Source organism: Alligator sinensis, unplaced genomic scaffold (assembly GCF_000455745.1).
Source record: "Alligator sinensis unplaced genomic scaffold, ASM45574v1 scaffold737_1, whole genome shotgun sequence".
NCBI classification, from domain to species: Eukaryota; Metazoa; Chordata; order Crocodylia; family Alligatoridae; genus Alligator; species Alligator sinensis.
The window spans coordinates 1,654,426-1,674,812 of NW_005841930.1; the positions used below are offsets into that span (position 1 = coordinate 1,654,426).

General features: G+C 42.4%; 1 protein-coding gene across 4 annotated transcripts in view; it reads left to right on the forward strand.

Moving 5' to 3' along the window:
* FYN (FYN proto-oncogene, Src family tyrosine kinase) overlaps positions 1 to 20,387 on the forward strand; it is a 170,163-nt gene that overhangs the window by 51,071 nt on the left and 98,705 nt on the right. For all 4 annotated transcript variants that reach the window (XM_025198835.1, XM_006019470.3, XM_025198837.1 and 1 more), the window contains exon 2: positions 5,814 to 5,886. The gene's annotated coding sequence lies outside the window, so the exon portion shown is untranslated. The remainder of the gene's footprint in view (positions 1 to 5,813; positions 5,887 to 20,387) is intronic.

The window sequence follows — 20,387 nt, forward strand, 5'->3', positions numbered from 1 at the left end:
GGGGGGGGTGCCCTAGCGCCAAGAGGGCGCAGTATCCTCATAGGGACCCCAGAGAAGGTGGGGTGCCCTAGCGCCAGCGAGGGCGCAGCCTAGCACCAAGAGGGCGCATTATTCTTATAGGTACCCCAGTGGTATGGGGGGCCCCGGTGCCTGTGAAGGCGCAGCGCCAGCGAAGGCGCAGCTTGTAGCGTGGAGCGCATCCAGTGGGTTGCGGGCGGGGAATATAGACCCCGGGTTGTGTGGAGGGTACGTAGACCCCAGAGCGGGGGCAGCATTGAGAAGCCCGAGGTGGGCGCGGTGAGCCCCCAAGAGAGGGGGAGCGCCATAGTAGGAAGCCCAGGACAGGTGCAGCAGACGCCAGCAAGGGCATCACTTACGGGGTGCATATACCCCAGCCCCAGGGCGGGGCGATTATTGAGGAGCCCGAGAGGGGCCATACTGAGCCCTAGGGCGGGGCGATTATTGAGGAGCCCGAGCAGGGCGATATTGAGGAGCCCGAGCAGGGCGATATTTAAGAAGCCCAGAACGGGCGTGGCGGACCCGGTAATAGGCCAGAGCCGTAGGGAAACCCAGGACGGGGGCAGGGTGCCGTGGTGGACCCCGACAGAAGGGGTTAGTGGCACAGCGCCCCAGGAGAAGGGCAAGGTGCTGCGGTTGTCCCCCGAAAAGGGGATAGCAGCGCGGTGAGCCCGTACCAGAGGGGACAGTAGTGCGGTGGGCTCAAAGGACTGGTGAGGCCCGAGAGGGGCGGCACGTTGGAGAAGACCCGAGGGAGAGAGAGTGGGCATATGTTTATGGTGACAGTCCAACGTCTAGTACATCAGCGAGGCTTGGGGCGTGGTATTAGGGGGGGTAGGAGCCACGCGTAGCCCATAAGGCTAGGGGGCCTGAGGAGCACCCATTATACCGGGAGACCCCCAGGGGGTCCGAGAACATACGGGGACAGAGGCCCGGGCTATCCGTGCCCAGGGAGTCATAAGGCAGCCTCCCAACCTTATTCAACAGCAAAGATGTGGTGGGCGAGAATCGAGGGTGCCCTTGGGCCGAATTGGCACGGAGAGAGGGCCTTAAGGAGATCACGGCCCTCCTGACGGACCCCGCCGAGACAGTGATCTTGGAAGATTTCTTTGTGTTCATCTCTTCTCTTTCTTAGGCTGAAGTGAGCATGCATGCTGCAGGAACATGCCTGTGGGCGCTTTAAAAGCCAGCATCAAAACCCTCCCATCTTCCCTGACTGGCTCCTGGACTGAGCCTGCATCGGGGGCTCCGCCTCCAATTTGCTCCGTCTCCTTACCCCTCTGCTTCAGGATGCCAGGGCTTCTCACCCTTTTGTGTTTTTACAGCTCTCTTCCATCCACCCCGCTCACCAATTTTGTACCTTTTCATGGTCCTCATGTTTTTTCACAGGGCCCACACTTTTTTGGAAAGACTGACTGAATTCACAGTTTCCATGAAAATCTTGAATTCTGTTGGTCCCTACATATACTTGGCTGAAATTGAGGGACAAATAATGATGATTCCCATGAAACAGGAAATGTATGAAATAGCACAGGGTAATATGCATTTGGTGTAGCCATCACCAAATTCTGTATTTGTGTAAAACAGGTTAGCATCAATCTGAAATGTGACGTTTATACCAGATTCACATATGTTACAAGTAAAACAGGTTGGGAATTAATTTTTAGTGAATTTTCTTTTTTTTTTGCAAAGAATATTGATTTTGCTAAGACCAAAACTATTCACCAAGAGGGTTGGTTTTGATACTGTTCTGTCCTTAGTGTTGAGAATTTGAAAATTGTTGAAATGAAGTTTGGGGCTTATGTTGTGAAGATACTTTTTTTTTTTTTTTTTTTTTTTTTTTTTTTTTTTTTTTTTACTTTATATAGCTTAATTTCTAAAAAGTTAGAGAGAAGAATAAAATCGAATGTTTTGAAATGTTTGTATTTTGGTTATTCTGAACCAAAAAATGTTCTTTGGTACCTTTTTTTTTTCAATGCAATTTGGAGGGTGTTTTGTTTTTTTTTTAAGAACCCTTTCGTTCTTTACATACCTCTGATTTGAAAACAGAATCCTGGATCTTAAGCTGTTCTTGCATAACTTCTAGCCCTAGCCAGCCCCTTGAGGCTAAGGCTAAAAGCGTTTGTTTGAGAGATTTTCAGCAAAAAGCATCACTTCCCCTGTCCTCTTCTAAATTCCTGTTTCAGTGAAAACCCAAAACCTAAATTTTAGATGTTCTCCGTTTGAAATTTATTTAGGGTGTTTAGCAAACCCCAAAACTCCTGGAAAAAAATCTTTTTTTTTCCCCTTTTTCTCACTGAAACTGTTAATGGAAACAAAATATATGAATTAAGTAGATCTACCTATAGCACTGTGTGGGGGGGAAGGAGATTATCTCTCCGTGACAGATCCTGTGTTCAAGTGGTTATCATCATCTCTCCTTCCATCTCACAAGATCTGTTTTTCTTAAAGATGGTAATCAGAAGTTACAGATGATTTAACAGCTTCCAAAGCCTACTTGCATTTATCTTTAAACCAATTTTTTTTTTTTAAAGAGTGAAGTAGAGAGAGGAATTATGAAATGGACATCTGTGCTAACACTACTAACTATACCGTCAAGTAGACTCCAAGCTTAAATTACCAAAAACTAAAATTTTACCAATATCATGTAAGAGTTCTTCTGTTCTCTTAGCCTGCCAGAGGTTTTGAATCTCTGTCTAGCATTCTTTTGCTTTGTATAACAAGAACTGCTACTTTTCCTGTATAAGAAATGCATTTCTTCTCTCCAAACCTCATGCTTCCTCTAACCCAAGAGGCAGGTGTTAATGTTAGTTTCACTTTAGAAGATGATGCAAACCCCTGTGGTATTATTTCTGGATTTTTAGGATGTGCAAGCTAGAGTAAATTGTCCTACTCTCTTAAGGGCCATTTGGGCAGTGTCAGGTTATCTGAGATTCACCACGTATGGCCAAACAAAAGCATGGGTGTTTTTATGCATGCTCCAGGGTAGAGGGTGGAGGGGCACTTTAATGAGAGCGGCTCTCAGAGGGGCACTTTAATTAAGGTGCCCTTAGTGTCACATGTATTCAGTGTCCTGTGCTTCAAAATGTGGTGGTGGGACATACTTCTGCTAAAGCTCAGGATAGTAATAATGAGCTTTAGTTAAAGTGCCCCCGCTGCCATTTTGAAGCATGGGGACCCTGAATACATATGATGCAAAGTCTGCTGGAGAATGCTAATTAGCGCACTCCAGTGGACTTGATTAATTGAGTCTGCTTCAACATGTGCTGATTAGCACACATCGGGAGCAGACGTCCAGCATGTGTATAGGTGCCCCATGTGTCTGATTTGTGTCCCAGCTTCCCTGAACTGTGTTCTCACTAACTTTTTTGCTGTATATTTCCCCTGAGAAGTTTTAAAGTATAAATGCAGTATGTAGTGCTTGAACTTCATTTCAGGCTGTAGTGAGAATTCTGAATGTCGTATTCACACACCCCAGGAAGTGATGACGAGTTTCTCTTCCATAGCTGACTAATGATATAAGAGCACATAAACCAGAAGTGCAAAATTCCCCCTTTGGTTTAACTCATTCACTAGGGAGCTAGGAAAAGTGTCCTGGTTTTAAAAATAGCTGTATCATGCATCAGAGTTTGGGATACCTCCTATTCAAGAACCTGATTCCTCTTTTAATTATTCTATCTGAACATGCTACCCAAGTTGTTCAAACACAAAAGTAGACTTTCTTGACTTAATTTTTTTTCTTTCCAGCCCAAACTCCTGGCAGATAAAAAAGATGATGTTGATACCAGAGTAAAAAGTCCCTTTCTGAGACTTCCTGTGTTTTTTTTTTTTTTTTTTTTCCAACTATCTTCATAAACTGTGCCTATGTTAAATTAGATCTTCCTCTTTTATTCTTCAATATGGTTAGGCCAGTGGTTTTGAACCTGTGGTCCATGGACTCCTGGGAGTCTAAAGACTATGTCTAAGGGGCCCACAAAAGATAACTGTGTTCAATCAAAACTGTGTAAATATCCACACATAATTCAAAAGGCTCTACTCCCCCATTTGAAAATTTTTAGGAGTCTGCAAATGAAAAAAGTTTGAAAACCAATGATCTAGGCTTTATTCACAACCATCAAGCAAATAAATCACCTCTTTTCCTGATGCTTTATTTTCAAGTTCCATAACAAGCATTTCTGATATCTTTGAGGGTATACATTCCACTTTCTGCTAGATGTGTGTGCACCGCTGACCTGGATTCTAAAGCTTCATCCATACTCTGGTTTATAACCCCATGGAATACAACTTCAGGATAAAAAGAGAATTCATTTATCACTTACTTTTCCTACTGAGATTTTCTCTTACTGTATAATCTTCAGTGACTTGGGTGTAGAGGTGATTAGAGAATCTAATCCAAAAAGGTACCCCAGTCAAGGAAACCATCTCTGCATCTTCTCCTGTGTATAAGTATGCTATGACTTTAGGAAGAAAGCCAGTGTAAAGATCTACCAGGTCTGGAATCTGATTACAAAGCTCTTTGTTTAATAATCCCTGCACAAAATTTTCTGTGCAATGTTGTAAAATTATTTAGTGATCATTAACTCCACAGATGCCTGTCTCCAGGAAAACCCAGTCCCACATACTCACTCCTACAAAACTCCATATGTGAGCTGCAAACTCAACATATATTCACTTTTTTTTTAAATCTTATAAAGCATTTTCCATATGCTTTGTGTGTTAGATCAGATCCTTCTAACAAAGCAATTGTTTATCAAAATTCATGTAGTCAATGTCTCAAAGCCACGCATACTTACAAGTCCTTCTGCTTAATGAGGGAGTCAGGAAGCTTTCTTTTCTCCATTTCAGACCCCTTCTCATTACTGCAAAGCTATTCTAAAGGTCATTGTCTTAGTTCCATGTTCCCCCTGCACCAATTTGACAAATAGAGACAGCTGTGTATTTTACTCCACTTCCTGAACAGCTAGGCACTTTTGACACAGCCCTTACTTTTCCCCAGCCTCTAGTTCCTGCCTATATTCTTTCTCCCTCTCTTCCGTCTCCCTTTCCTCCTTCTTGCCAAGCCTGTGTTCCAACAAAAGTATGGCTTCTCTCCTTCAGCAACTTAAAAAAATGTTTTCACATTATTGCTAGTCTGCACTCCAAGAGTCACTCTGTCTAAGGATTTAGCCGGAGAGAAAAATGGGAGTAACAGTCATCTGAAATTTATTTGGTGTCTGTAAAAAGGTGGCATTTGTCCATTTTACTCTGTATATTTTTCAAATTGTCTCTGAAGCATACTGTATGGGGTATTATCAGTATCCTGTCTTTACTTTATTAGTTGCATGATATCTCGCATACAAACAAAATACAAAGACTTATAATGTTCTGGGCATATGTATATTTTTTTCCTTTCTTTTATGTGGGTTTCAAAAAAAGAACGGGTAACAGTTTCCGCAGTTCATCATGTTCTTTGATGACAAAAAGAGACCATCAGGCTGACTAGTTCTTTAGAGTGGGGTTTAAAACAATTGCATGGCTACTGGTACCTGTTGCATATTTTTTACCCAGGTGAAAATTGAGTAACCAGCATAACACTAACAGTGATGTGTCTGAGCAGGTCTGAAGAAATCCTGGACTTGTTTTAACATTTTGCATGAGAAGTTGATTTATTTCAATAATGAGTTATGAAGGATCAAATCTAATTATCTTTTTTCCTAAAAGTGTAAGGAGAAAGGGGAAGATTGATGGGTACAAGTAGAAAAAGTACTGGGATACAATTTGTATTATTCTAACCAGTTCTTATTTTTTCTTTGCAGGGCGTGTTCTATAGCTGTTTCTGAAGAAATGTGGTGAACATTAAACTTACGGTAGTCAGGGGGGAACATTTTGGTAAGTGCTGCCTTTATTTCTCTCCACAATCATCGCTGTGACAAAAGAGCAATGTTTCAACCACTTCTTTTCAGTTTGAATTGCATTTAGCTTGAGGAAAATACACTTTCACAAAGGCACAGTCAATAACATTGAATTATGTTTTTTTTCCTTCTACTTGTTTCAGTATGGAGACTTTCTTTCAGGGGATGAGGAGAAGATAAAAGAAAACATGCTGGGCCTTATGGCAAGGATAGCTATGGCACTTGATAGTTTAATTTGCTCAATGGCTTCTGCTTATTATGTTGTAGCTGTTCTGTAGTACTCAAGCTGCCAAGGTAAAACCAAGAGCAGAGAGGATTACAAGAGCCTGGCTTTTAAAAAATGCATGATAATAAAGGAGAAAATTAGTACTAAATTCAAGCAGAGATAGCATATTACTTCTGAAGGCCTATCTTTGCAGACATTATTCTTTCATGTTCTTTTAAATAATCTATATCTAAAATGCGTGCCTTTAATTTTTACTTCTAGCCGCAGATGTTGCTTTTTAAATACTTTTAATACTTACCCTGTTACATAGGTTCCAGGTTCAGGCCTTACAGGTTTCCCCAGCCATGGGACACTGTTGTATAACAGTCTTGCTTGGAGACAGAGCAGATGTGATTTGAAAGCTGGGAAGCAAAATGTCAGTATGCTATATTGTGGCCTATGCTCAACAAAAAGAAGGGACAGAAGTAATGTAATAGAGGTCTAGGAGGACTTGTAGATAAGTTTTTGCAGCTGGGATGATTTTGTGCCAGGCTTTTTGCGAGGCAGGGAGGGGTTTGAGGGGACAAGCATATTCCAGTTGGATTTTCCTGGTATATTGTGTGTTGAGAGGGGGAGCTGCACTGATGAGTGGCTTTGAGTGGAAGCTGCTCTTTAAGCTGCAATGTTCTGGCAGCTCCAGAACACCCAGCCTTTCTGAAACACAGAAGCAAGGTTTCAGGCAGCCCCCCTGCCCTACACACACAGTTAGGCATTCCCAGTCAGGGTACCACCACAGAGACTGAAGTAAAGTGGGATGGGTCTTTATTGAACTTACTGTTAAGCAGGGGGAGCAGAAAATTGCACTTGGGTTGGGTGCTCACTACTTCACCCTGGTTGCATTTTCATGGTACTACAGGGTGTGTACACATGCGCTTGGGAGTGGGAGGAGGTGTTTTAATTAGACAGGCTCCCAGAAAGCCACTCTAATTTAAAACACCACAGCATCTCATGTATTCAGTGTCCCACATTTCGGAATGGCCATGGGGGCACTTTAACTAAAGCTCGTTCGAGTTTTAGTTAAAGTGCCTCCATCATTATTTTGAAATGCAGGATGCCAAATGCACATGATGCTGCAGCACACTGAAGCGTTCTAATTAGAACACTCCAGCAGACTTAATTAATCCGTCTTCTAATTAGAACATGTTGGAACACCTGTCTAGGCATCCACAATGCTTAAAAGGTGACCGTTCTACACAGACACCCCTGAACCAGGACAGTTGTGAACCAATTTCCAATCAGTGACATTCTTGGAATGATTCAAGTGTTCGGTTTGTCCGCACTCTGACGTGACTTATTTACTTAGGACAGGCTTCTTGGACCATGTCTCACCTTAAGCCAACAGTTCTTTCTTCCAGAAGTACCTCACACTGTCTCCTTTCCATCTCTCCCTGCTCTCACTGCTCTGGAGGATTCACCATTTGGCACCACCCTTCAATTTGGGACTGATGACTGTTGTTTCATTGATTCAGGCGTTTAGATGTGCCTATGTTTTAAGAACTGCATTTGGGAGAGGTGCTGATGAATTGGTGGCTGTGTGGCAAAGGAAAATGACTTTGTGGGAAAGTGAAGAAAAGGAAGAAGAGATGGAAAGAGAAAAGGGGAAAAAAGAAAACATATAGATAACCCAGAAAGGAGAAGTGGCAAATATACAAGAAACACTTGGCAAAAGTGGGATCCTTTCTCCAAGTCACCCGTACCATACATACCTTTCCTCCCAAAATCAGCCCTCTAAAATTGGGACGTGTGTCTTAAGTGGAAAAACTGATTTCTCTTCACTGAAATAGAAATGGGGAGGAACAGAAGCAACAGACATTGTGCTCTAAAGTCTACCAAGGTGGCTGCCACTTGTCCGTGGCTCCAACAAGCAAAATGGGCAAACTTGTGTGTTAACCATCTCATAGCTGCAGTAGCTATTGACTAGGCACTGCAGCATGTCTGAAGCAACAGTTGATCTGACTTAGGGCAAGTGGGTGACTGTGTGTAGTCTATAGTACCTTCATGAGGCTTGTAGTGTGGAAACAACACTTACTATGTTCAGGAACTTATATAAAGAATGTATTTACAGCAAAGTAGGTAGTCTTATTACTGATCTCGCAAGGATCTGGGGCATAATCTTGTTGCTCTCATTCCACACCAGTTACTCACCCAGACTGTCTCCTAGGATGTCACATTTCTTGGACACAATGTTTCCAGGAGGACTTGCTTTGTCTCACAGTTGGTTATGTCTCTGCAGAAATCTTTTTCTTTACATTCTGCCTTCCATAAATAGGCTCTATGTCTTACTTTGGGTACATGTGGTATGTGAGAAAATACAGTAAAAGAAATATCACCAGTAGAAACTTTTAAAGTCTGCATTCATCTTTGAATTTGAGAAGTCTGAGTGATTGATTTTTTTTATAACCTCTGTGATAAGTTGCTTTGCAAATCTGGTCATTCTGTCTGCAACACTACTGAAGGTACCAAATGCCTGCAAACTTTTTGTCCAACTGCTAGATCTTGCAGAAGTACAATATGTCTGACAGCTGCAAAAACAGACTCCAGATCCATGACCTACCTGTGCTGCCACACCCATGCTTTACAAGTGTTTTCTACTTGAGTTGTGATGAGAACACAGAAGAAGGAAATACCATATTTCTCACCTGTAATATGCCCCAAAATAAAGCATGTACCTCAGGGGCAGGCAGTTATTTTGGGAAGAGGGTCGCTTACTGAGTTTTGGCAAGCCATTGAGGGCCACATGACAGGCAGCCAGGGACAGATAAATATTAATTTTCTACATTTTTTAGGGGCCCCGCAAGCTGGATAGAATGGCCTGGCAGGCCACATCCAGCCCATGGACTGCATTTTGCCCATCCCTGATGTACCATTATTTTTTAGAAGGCAAAATGTAGAGAAAAGATTTTTCGCAGATTCATTGCCTACTGTGACATAGAGTAAGTCCTCCTAGAAACTTAAAGTGTTCAGGAAGTGTGGCATCCCAGGAGACATCCGAGGAGTCTGGGTGAGGCAACAGGAGCTTCCCAGTATGTGAGGACAGCGACAAGGCTAGGCCCCAGACCCTTGCAAGGACAGCAACAAAATCGTTACTTCTTTACTGTAAATAGTGTTTTATGTATGTTCCTATATATAATAAGTAATGTTTCCACACCACAAACTTCATGAATGCTACAGTCTCCATGCAACAGCCCACTTGCCCTATACCGAGTTAACTGCTGCTTCAAGCACAAGCTACAGTGCTCGGCCAATAGCTAGGGCTGTGAGAGGGTTAGCAAAGGACTCTGCCCTATCTGCTTGCTGAGGCTAGGGACAAGAGGTAGCCATCTTGGTAGCCTTTAGAGCATAGTGTCTGCATGCTTCTAACCCAGTGAAGATGATGTGTGCCCCCATTTTGGATGGCTGATTTTGTGGGGAAAGGTGGGCATAGTATGCAAGTAAATGTGGTATTCCCCAAAAAATCAGCCTGAAAAAAGATGTTCAAAAGAGGAAATGGGCTTAGTCTAGCACAAGTTATAGGCAACCAGAAACAAGATCTTAGTGAGATGTGCCAGGCAATCTCAGTAGGGAAGGCCACCACCCCTCCATACAGTAAGGTGTGTAACTACTGTTGTGGAGAACACCATAGAAAAGCCTTCAGGGAAAGGTGATGGAGCCAAAACATTTTGTTCAATGCGTGGTTTAGGTGGCATGAGAAAACTGTGTATAGATAATAAAGATCATTAAATAGGGGTAGTGAACAGGCTGCCACCTTAAACACAAGGAGGCAGGTTTTTGTAATATATGATAACATGCTGAAGACTATTTGTAGTTACACAGAAGAGCAGAGCAAAGGCAGCTATAAATTTGTCACTTCTTGCCATTTGAGTGCTCCGTTTCATAGAATTACATCCTTAGCATAAGTTTAATTTTACAGGTGTACATTCTTAGAATTCGCTCAACATGTCATCTGTTTAACATGACTCATGAATTTTTGACAGATAAATGCAATCCTCTTCAGTGGGCTTTTTTTTAAGATTCTTCTTCAGTCCAGTACAACTGAAGTTACTGAAACTAGATTAAAGGCAATAAACATTAGTTTGTGATTATAGAACATTACTGTACCAAACAGGTTTACTTAATTACGGGATTTATTTCAAGAGATTAGTGGTGCCATTTGTGCAACTTATTTTAAGATTCACAAACCTTGCATCTGGCCTAGAAATAACTGCAGGAAGGGCGTGGTATATATGTATGGGCACAAATATTCTTTGCTACATTACACGCTAAGTTTAAGCCACTGCTACATTAGTTCAGCTTTGTTATTGTCTGTGTCTAATCTCTTCAATTGGCATGAGAACTATGAAAATGTATTCAGGAGAGCAGGATAAGGAAGGAGAGAGATCTCATTACAGCTGACCGACACTGAATAGTTTTGGACATGGAGCTGTTTATTTTAATCAGTTTTCTGCCCTCAAAGATAAATAAAAATGTGAGACAGGGTCCAGACTGACCAGGAAGAGTGACAGAAAAAGACTTTGAAGATCATATATTAATGAGCTTTTTCAACATGTCTTTAAAGCTGTGTCATTACAGACCTTTAAGTAAATTAATGGGCAGGTCTTGTCCCACCCTATGAGCTGAGCTAGATTCCTGCCTACTATATCATTCTCTCAAGCAGTTAAAAGCTAGAAGTACTATAGGAAGTGTTCTTTGTCACTCTGCTGTAGCCCCCTGTTGCTAAACAAGGAGCAGCTTTCATGGGCTTTGAAGGCTGTCCCATGCAGACTACATCAGATGACAATGGTCATAATGAGGCTGGGGATTGAGAGGAGGAATCCGCTGATATTGTTAATTGGATCTGAATCCTCACTTTAATAACCATTTAGTGCATATTTCTAGAGTATGTATTTATGCTACATGCATCATCATGGAATTAACTACATTATTTATGTAGTCAACTAAAATTGCCTTTTGTCTCTGACCTGTACATCTACCCCTGCCCACCTAACCTTGTAAGTCTATTTACCAGATTTTCTACCATCACCCTTTTAAAGAACATAACTGTGCATAAAAAGAACCTATCAGACAAATGTCATTCTTTTCCAAACTGCATGGTAGCCTGAGTTTGAAAATCACCAAGGCTTGGAATTTACTATATGCCAACTTGATCTAACGTCCAAAATAACTAAATCTAAGAACCAGTGACAGGTATAGAGTAAAATAACAATGCATGGTCTGTTTGGACTTTAAATAGCAGTCAAAAATGGAGAAGCCACTTTTCCAGCAGCAAAGAGCATGCATCTAGCCTGCACAGATATTTTACCCCATATTCTCTTTTAAGAATCTATTTTATATTTTCCTCATCCCATGCTATCTTTCCCCTCTTTGCTTCAGTCACTATGATTCATGTGTGAAGTTCTACAGACTGATGGATGAAAAAATGAAATCTTGTTTAACAATTTTCTAAAAACCTAATTTGATTTTTCAAGTCCTTGAATATGATCTGCGATATCAAATATTGGGCACATCTACACATCACCCTACATGTCTACATGTGATCACCAGCTATGATGACAGTGGCAAAATCTACCTATACGTCCATGCATGGCACAGTAACCACCCATACTGTGCTGGGTACCAAAAGGAAGTATTAAAGCACGGCGCCATAGCAACATCGCTGCACAGTAACATGTAGATACATCCATCCGTTGTCACCTTTTTGGTCCCTTATTCCTGTTAGGCCAGTTTCTGGTCATCCAGATATATATTACTTACCTAGCTAAGATGCTATTTAAAATACATTTTTAGAATAGACTTTGCTGTGTACCTTGGGCAAAATATTGTAGATCAGGTGCATTTTCCTCCTCCTCCTTCTCACCGGAAGTTGAAAATGTATTTTCTTCCTATGAATCACAACAGTAGCTCGAGACAAAGATTATAGCAAAATAAACTTTGAGATAAGGGTTGCATCAGAACAGCTATAACAATGACTGCTATTTGCTGATAGCCATGATCCATGCAAATTCTTAATAGAGACAATATTGATCTGTCTTGTCTTGCTACAATACTCCATTTTTTGCAGTAGCTTAAAAGTCATTCTCCTTTCTCTTATCATTACTTGGTTCTTTAGTTCTGCAGTCTTAAGGCACCTTCAGCCTACTTTTTCACTAATCGCAGCAAGTGCATCTATGTGAGATGTTTACTGCACAGTAGACTAATTAGGTGCACAGTAAACATCTCACATCTACATGTGCATCCCTATTAGGCTGGAGTAAACTAATTTATTGTAGATGCTGCCCCAGCTGGCTGGAGCACGAGGATATTTCAGTGACAGGGCTGCCTGCTGGCTAGCTGCACATTGAAGCTCCCTCATGCTCCAACCAGCCCCCTCCTCAACACCTTGAGTTGGGGGGAGCAGCCCTGGGCTGGCAGGCTGAGCCCTTTTCCAGCTGGGGCTGCTCTGACCCACCTCAGCATGCTGCACTCCCAGGCGCATGTGAAGATGCAGCCCCTGGGAACAATAAACTCTGGAGCAATAAGCTCTAGAGTTTTCACACACCTTAGTTGCACGTGAAAGCATGCCCACTGATTGCTACCGTACATAACCCTGTTCTATTTTTTCAGTCCTCTCATATAAACTGCCCCTAAAAAAGTGTTTAAACTCCTATATACCCGCTTTGCTGTTAGAGGGGATGCTAACTGAATTTCAAGACTGAATTCTTAAAGTTGAATAGATCTCTCAATTTATGCCACATGTTGCCTAGACAACTGAGATATGATAGATACTTGTAGACTTCTCATAGGTTTTTGTCACAGCTCTCTAAAGGTTTGCCTGATTCAGTCATATCTTGGGACAGGGGAGAAAGTTGTGTAGATAAAATGGGATTTTTTTTCTGAAAAAAGAAGAAAAATCAGCTGCAGGGGAATATGCAACATTTGCAACTACTTTTTAGTAGCCAGTCTTTGCTATTTTCATATCTGCTAAACACCCCTACAAAAAGCCATCAATTTGCTTGCATTTGTGCTTTTTTTTTTTTTTTTTAGTTTTCTGTAATCACTGCTCTAAGTTTTGCTCTCTAACTTGCTCTAATTACGGAGAGCGGTTTGGTTTGAATATAACCGCTCGTTCTCCTGCATATCATTAAATGTTGTTGAGAGATCAGCATGCCTGGTTGTAAATGATAGTCTGTTTCATTCTTTTTTTCTTTTCAGATTAGACCATTATAAACCAGAATTTCAGGGTTTTTCATCTAAAATGAAAGAGATGGTTATTCAAAGCAAGAGAAGCATACTTCAGTCCTTTCAAAAAAAATAAATACTTTGCTCAGTGACACTTTGGCATAGAATCAAACTTGAAACAGGAGCCTATTATTGTTATTTAATCTGTACTACGTTGGTGCCCAAAGTGTGTTAAGTGTTGTGCAGATGCATAGAAAAACAGTCTGCTGCTGAGACCCCACGTTTCAGAAGAGGGAATAGGCAATGCTGTGAGGGGAATGGATGACTCTACAAACAAAGAGATCAGGAACCTGGACTTTTAGTTCTAGGGGTTACATGGAATTCACACTAAAGTAATAACCTTGTAGTTCCTTTATTATCCTTCCTTGCCCTTCCCTTTCTGGGGTATCTTTTATATATTCTCACTTTTCCCTGAAGTCAGTCATTTAGCCCTAAAACCTGCATGTGCATATATCTGCATCTATAGATATATAGCATTATAATGTGTGTGTGTGTATATATATATTGTGTGTATATTGTATAATGCACTGTATTTATAATATATTGCATCTATCTATCTATCTATCACATGCAGGTTGTATATCTATTTATATGCCATTCTCCTTTCCTCTTACCCTTTCCACCTTTAGTGTACTCTTTCACTGATAATACTGATTGCTACCATACATAACCCTGTTATGTATATATATTCTACATACATACATATGTATGTATGTAGCCTATCCTAGGCTACTCCTTGTTTTGTTGTGAGCACCTTGGGATGGACAGATATTGCAGTGGAGTTAAAGGCCCCTACATTGACAACTAGTGTGCGATAAAACTGTGAAACATGTATTTGCCCTTGGTGCACATTCTGGCTTTCATTAGCTTCATCAGAAGGTGCGTAAGGATTGATGCCTTTTTAAATGGTGGCTTTCTCTTCACATGAAAAACAGTTGTGTAATCATGCTGCTAATTGAATGAACAAAGAAATCATCCCTGACTAAGTTGTAATTCCTTACCTCCTCCTCAGAATACTTTCTCAAAAACTATTCTGTGAAAAGAAGACTGATGTTATTCCCGGCATACCATGCACCAGACCACTATCTTATTTCAACAAGAGATGGTTGCCATCTAAAGCTGCTTTACACTGTAAACTGTCACTGTCTTACTGCTTTAAGAATGACTGGCTTCATGGCTCCCTTTTCTTATTTATTTTGTTTTTAATTATTTTGCCTGTTTTGGGGCAAGTTAGCCAGTTAGTTTTTTTTTCTCAGCTTTTGTCCAGTATGGGTTGTGAAAGTTTGTGGCTTCAAGCTCTCCTTGGAACTGTTTCCATTCTTCACAGGTCCTACAAATTCTTTAGTTCAGGGGGGTCAGATATCTAGCCTGAGAGCCACAGGGTTCCTTGAGAGACCAGGAATTCTAGGGGGTGGGGTGAGCAGAGGTGGGGCCTGCTGTTAGATTCCAGGTCCCACTGGCTGCTGGGTGAGTGACAACTGTGTTAATCCCTGCAGCTCCATGATGCCACTCACCCCACTACCAGGGATGGGTCCTGATCCATCCCACAAGGAGCCCCATGGTCCAGATCTGGCCCAAAAGGAAGGAGGCAAGCAACGTTGATACTCCTCCTTTAGATCATATAGTCTGTACAAGAGTCATTCAGTGATGTTAAGGAAGTGATGTCAGTGCCATACCTGATGTTTATTAGTACAGTTTTCTCAGGTTGGCAGCCAGCACTGCCATTACAGCTGTTTATTGATAGATGATTCCCCAGTGGCACTGAAAAGAAAATCAGAAAACTTAACTTGCTCTTGCAAGGCTGGTTTGGTTAAAGAACCAGAAAGTCTAAAGACTCTTGGACTTTGCTTAGATTACCTTTCTTTAATTTTCTTCCTCTCTTTATGTTTGATCTTTTTAGACTGCTTTGTTCCTGTGTCATCTTTTCCAGTTTGGTTTATGACAGTAGACTCTAGAGAGAGCATATTATCAGGGAAGATCAATAGGTCAAAACAACATGTGTTTAAAAAAGTGAAATGGTGGTGGTTGTAGAATTTCTCTCTCCCTCCTCCCCCCCAACCCAGTTTCACACAGTGTTCAGGTAGTTTTGTTTATTGTGCTGACTAAAACCCTTGTCTTTACAGAAGTTGGGTGAAAAACTAGACAATTAAACCACTAACCACATGTGATTTTGGTCATTGAAAGAGAAGCTCAAATACAGTAAAGCTATAACCTAGATCATTGATTCTCAACTAGGATGCTGGGCGGGGTGGGGAGGGACACACAGTGGTATCACTGTTAGGTGTGCAAACATAATGCATAAGATAGATCAAGGGATTTCAGATAGGAATCCATAGTGTCAAAGGCTAGTGACAGACATTCAAAAAGCCTGAGCCTGAATTGATTCAATCTTTGGAGCTTAGTCTAACCTGGATAGGCTGAGTCAGTTGGTAAGTGCACAGACATCCCATAAATGCAGGTAGGCACATGCCTGTAGTAGCTTAGGCTAGAAGCCAGGGGGTACTAAAGCAGTCCTCCCTTCCCGTCTACAGTGCTGAGCTGAGGAGGGCGTGGTCAGGCCCCGGCAGAACGCTCTGATTAAGGAGAGGTTCCCCCTCTTCTAACCTGCCCAGCAGGGAATTGATAACACAGTGTTTATCATCCTACTCAGTGTTTATCTGCCCATTAAGAAAACAATGGAGGGACATTTACCAGCTACCTATTGATTCTGCCTTTGTCCCAGCTGCCACAGCAGAGCCATAGCCAGCATGTGGTGTGCTAGCTCAGGGTTTGCAGCCTTTTTTAATAAATATACCCCCAGCAGCCAGATTTGGAGTGGAGGGAAGGGGGTGGAAGGAGGGTGGCACGCGATTGGATGCAGAGCAGCGGTAGCATGGGGTGGTGGATAGCGGCAGCAGCCACCTTCGTGTGCAAACTCCCCCTCACCCCACCCATGTCTAACCAGCCGGGTGGCGCCTGTACGGCCCACAGGGGTGCTGCTGCCCTCGTCCCACCTCAGCCCTGCTCCTAGGAGGCAGTGTCATGGTGTGGTGGGTGGCAGTGCTCCGTCCCCTCCTGTGCATATGCCGTAGGGCCTTCCCTAGTTCCCCCAGGGGTACGCATACCCCCGTTTTGACAACCCCTGTGCTAGCTAATGTTGAGAGGTATCTGTGTAAGGCAGAGGGGATGTGGGGAGCAGGAGGAAGCCAGGCAGTCCAGAGAGCATGCTGGGATGCTGGGGAAGTCTGGTGTAATTTAAACCAGCAAGGGGTTGAGACAGACATTGCATAAACCAGTTTTAGCCAAATCAGTTAAATCTGATGCCATGTTCAACCAGATTTATCTCAAACCAGTTTCAGCCATTTTCAAACTGATATATGTGCACTGAACGTCTGTTCTGTTACAGGTTTAAACCAGTTTCTGATCACTTAAACCAGTTTATGTGTAATATTTGTCCCAAAACAAAAGCATCCTGACCTGTTGTGGTCTTTCTGAGGTCTTTGCAACAGAAGAATTACTTCGTTATATCTCTGTAATCAAATCAAGTGAAAACTAAGAGCTGGCATTTTCTAAGGTATGCCTTTGAGCTTAACAAGGGTGAATCTGCTGAATCTGAGGGGTGCCCTGAGTCTGAAAAGTTTGAGAACCACTGACCTACATGCTGCAGTAGTCTCCTTTAGTGAATACAGTGCAACTTTCTGTATTTTGTACAAGGACAAAATACTTCTGATGTAGCATAATGATCTAGACATGTTGAGGAAGACATCGCAGTCCTTCCCTAAAAAGTTTGGTCGAGTCTATGCAAAGTAGAATTCTTCAAAGAAATACTTATAAAAACATCTCTTACAGAGGCTTCTAGAGTAGCATTTTGAGATGTAGCATGTAAAGAGCAGAGCCAGGTTCCTGTGGATTATTTTGTATTTGAATCTGTATGACTTTATCAGAGCATAGTTCTAAACTGGATGGGTAAATTGCACAATTTAAGTGCCCTCCTAATCTGTCACCCAGTTCTGTGAAAGCATGTCACAGGATTCTTAGTGTTTAGTGATGCATCATCTTATGTTGCCTGTGTGTTGCAGTGTTGTGAATCACAAACTTACTGATAAAACTGGTCTGTGTTTCCTGGTCTGTTCACATAGCATGAAAAAGTAAACCTCTTTTATGTGGCAGGGGTTAGTGGTCAGTTTGAGCTAGTTAATGTTAGTGAATTAACTAACATTAATATCTTAGAGTGATATTACCCTAAGAATATCACTTTAAGAAATGTAATATTTCTTATCATAAAATATTTCATCCTTAAAAATGTAACCCTATGTAATATCACCCTAAGAAATCCTTGCCTCTCACATGATGTAAGGTGCAAATTTATCACAAAGATATCTCCTCCACTTACCTGATCGCATATTAGATAGATATATTCACTAACAGTAACTAGCTCATACTGACCACTAACCCCTGAAATGACATTACATTACATATGTGATTACATATGTAATATCACCCTAAGAAATCGTTGCCTCTCAATTACTGGACCATCATGGCTTACAACATCACTCTTACACTACTACACTAAATCACCTCACCTTCATTCTTTTATTTCTCCCAATAGGATGCAGTAATTGATTCCATCTTTCAAGAAAGATGATCTTAACACTGACATATTTTAATAGAAAAAGGTAGCTTCTTGAGACTTCTGAAATTATCTTACAGCATCCGGCTTGGTACTCTTTTTATTTCTCCATGGTTATCTATATAACTTGCTGGGTCTATCCAACAAAAAACACCATTTCTGTGCCTACTGTAAATCCAGGTCATTGCTGTTTTTTAAAATTGGTGGTAGGCAGAAGCAGATGCAGGATTTTATAAAGAGGGATGCAGGAGCAGCATCTCCTCACCATCCCCCTCACCCCATCCTCCCCCCACACCTGTCATTGCCATTGTCCCTACTGTCCTGGGGCCGAGGTCCACAACTGCTCCAACCAGTCTTCAGGGGACCTGGGCTCAGCTTGGGACAGGAGTGGCAGTGGAGGGCAAATGGGTTCCCCCTCCCCGTACCTGCTCCCAGACTGGAAGGGAACACCCAGGGGACCACACAAGGAAGTGGAAGATGCCTGCTGCTGTTGCCACAGCTGCTGCCCCAGGCCGATCCCAGCCCCCACAGAGGCTGGCTGGAGTGGGACAGGAACTCCCTTCGCCCCTGGGAGTGTGGAAGCAGTGGCAGCAACAGGTAGGGGCTGGGGGAAAAGGAAGGGAAGAGATTGGAGGCATGGGCGACTGGTGCCTCTTAAGTCTGGGGGACACCCGCAGAAGCCGGTGGCGGCAGTGGCAGTGGGGACAGGATGGCGAGCACCTGCAGAAGCCACCAGCAGTGTCGGCAGCAGGGACAGGACTGGCGAGCACCCACAGAAGCTGGCGGTGACATTGGCGGTGGGAGTGGCCCTGTCAGGGGGGGCACATACCACCCCATGCCCCCCCACCAGTCCCCTGTGATTGCAGGGGATGTCCCTCTGAGCGCAGAGGGGAAGGGATGAGTGGAATTCTTACCTTCTTTGTGGGCTTAAAGTCCCCGGCTGCTACTCCTGCTGTGTGGTGTGGTTGCACCACTGCATCTTCTCTGAATCTGCCCCTGGTAAGTTATGTTGGGCAATGCCAGGTTATTCCCATTTACAAGTGGAGATGGAACAAGTAATCCAAATGAACTTTGGTCTTACAAATTATCCATTGAATCCACTGAGACTGCTTATTTGCCTAGGTAAGCTTGTATATGTTTCACAGGGATGAGGCCCAAGTCTCCTCTGCTTTTGATTTCATTGCAGTCTGCATATAAGTTACTCCTCTTTTAATGCTTTTGTTAGTCCACATGGTTATTTTTTTTAAGGTTAACTGCATTAGTGATACTATTGTACTAGACAGATCTGTTTTCTGTGCATTTACATTTTGACCCCTAAGAAGGGGGCACAGTAACAGTCTTAGGTTTTTAATTGCTCATGTCTCCATGCATCTATCTTTGTAAAAATGTTTTGTGCATATCTGAAAATCCCTTAGTGGCTGTCTTTCCAAATAAAGGTTAGATTTGTACAGAGTTTTCATGGCAGTTGCTTTTTCGGGCAGAGTCAATATTGATATTTCTGCTATACAACACATGCCAGTATATTTTTGTGCAAAACAGTACTGACTTTATCCCTTTCTCCAAAAGCCCATTCATTTGCTGACTGAGTTTGTTTTGGTAACCTTGATGTGATAGTCATATACTCAGATGCACTCATCAGATAATTTCTACAGGTCTTTTCTTCTGAGATCACAGTAGACACACAGGAAGTATATCCGTGTTCACGCACAAACACATGCATGAGTTTCCAATCAGTACTTTGATCACTTTAAACCTATTGTGCATGCAACTATTCAATTAAAATCAAATGCCATTGGTACTGCAAAAGGTCCTGGCACGTCATGTTGTAGTTTTGAGAACCCATTTGGCTTTGTGAAAACTAACTCCTTTGAAGATGGGTACAGAACAGCTGCATTCACGGACTCCTATTGTAGTGTACATACAGTACTATAAAACAGTTATGCCCAACTCATCTGGCCCCACAGTTTGGAGCCATGTCATCTGGCCTGCTGGACTGAAATATGTTGGTGGTAATGTTAATTGCTGCAACTTCAGAAGCTGCAACAGCCACTGCTCTTCCAACCACCAGATTTCTGACTCCATGGGCAGCCCTCTATGCTAGATGTGGCTTTGAGCTCTGGATCCAACCTACAGGGCTCCCCATGGGTCCTGAAATTTGGCAGCAGAACAAGCACCAGCAGTGCTAATTGCTGCAGCTCTAGGAGTCACAGCAATTAACACTACTGTCACTCACCACACTGCCAAATTTCTGGACCCATAGGGAGCACTGCAGGCTAGATGACACAGGTCTTAATCGTGCTTTCTGTATACTGTAACATTCGGTATACTGTGTGGTTAGTCTAAAACTTTCCTGTTTTCTAGATGGTGATAACTTGCTTCTGTTGAAATA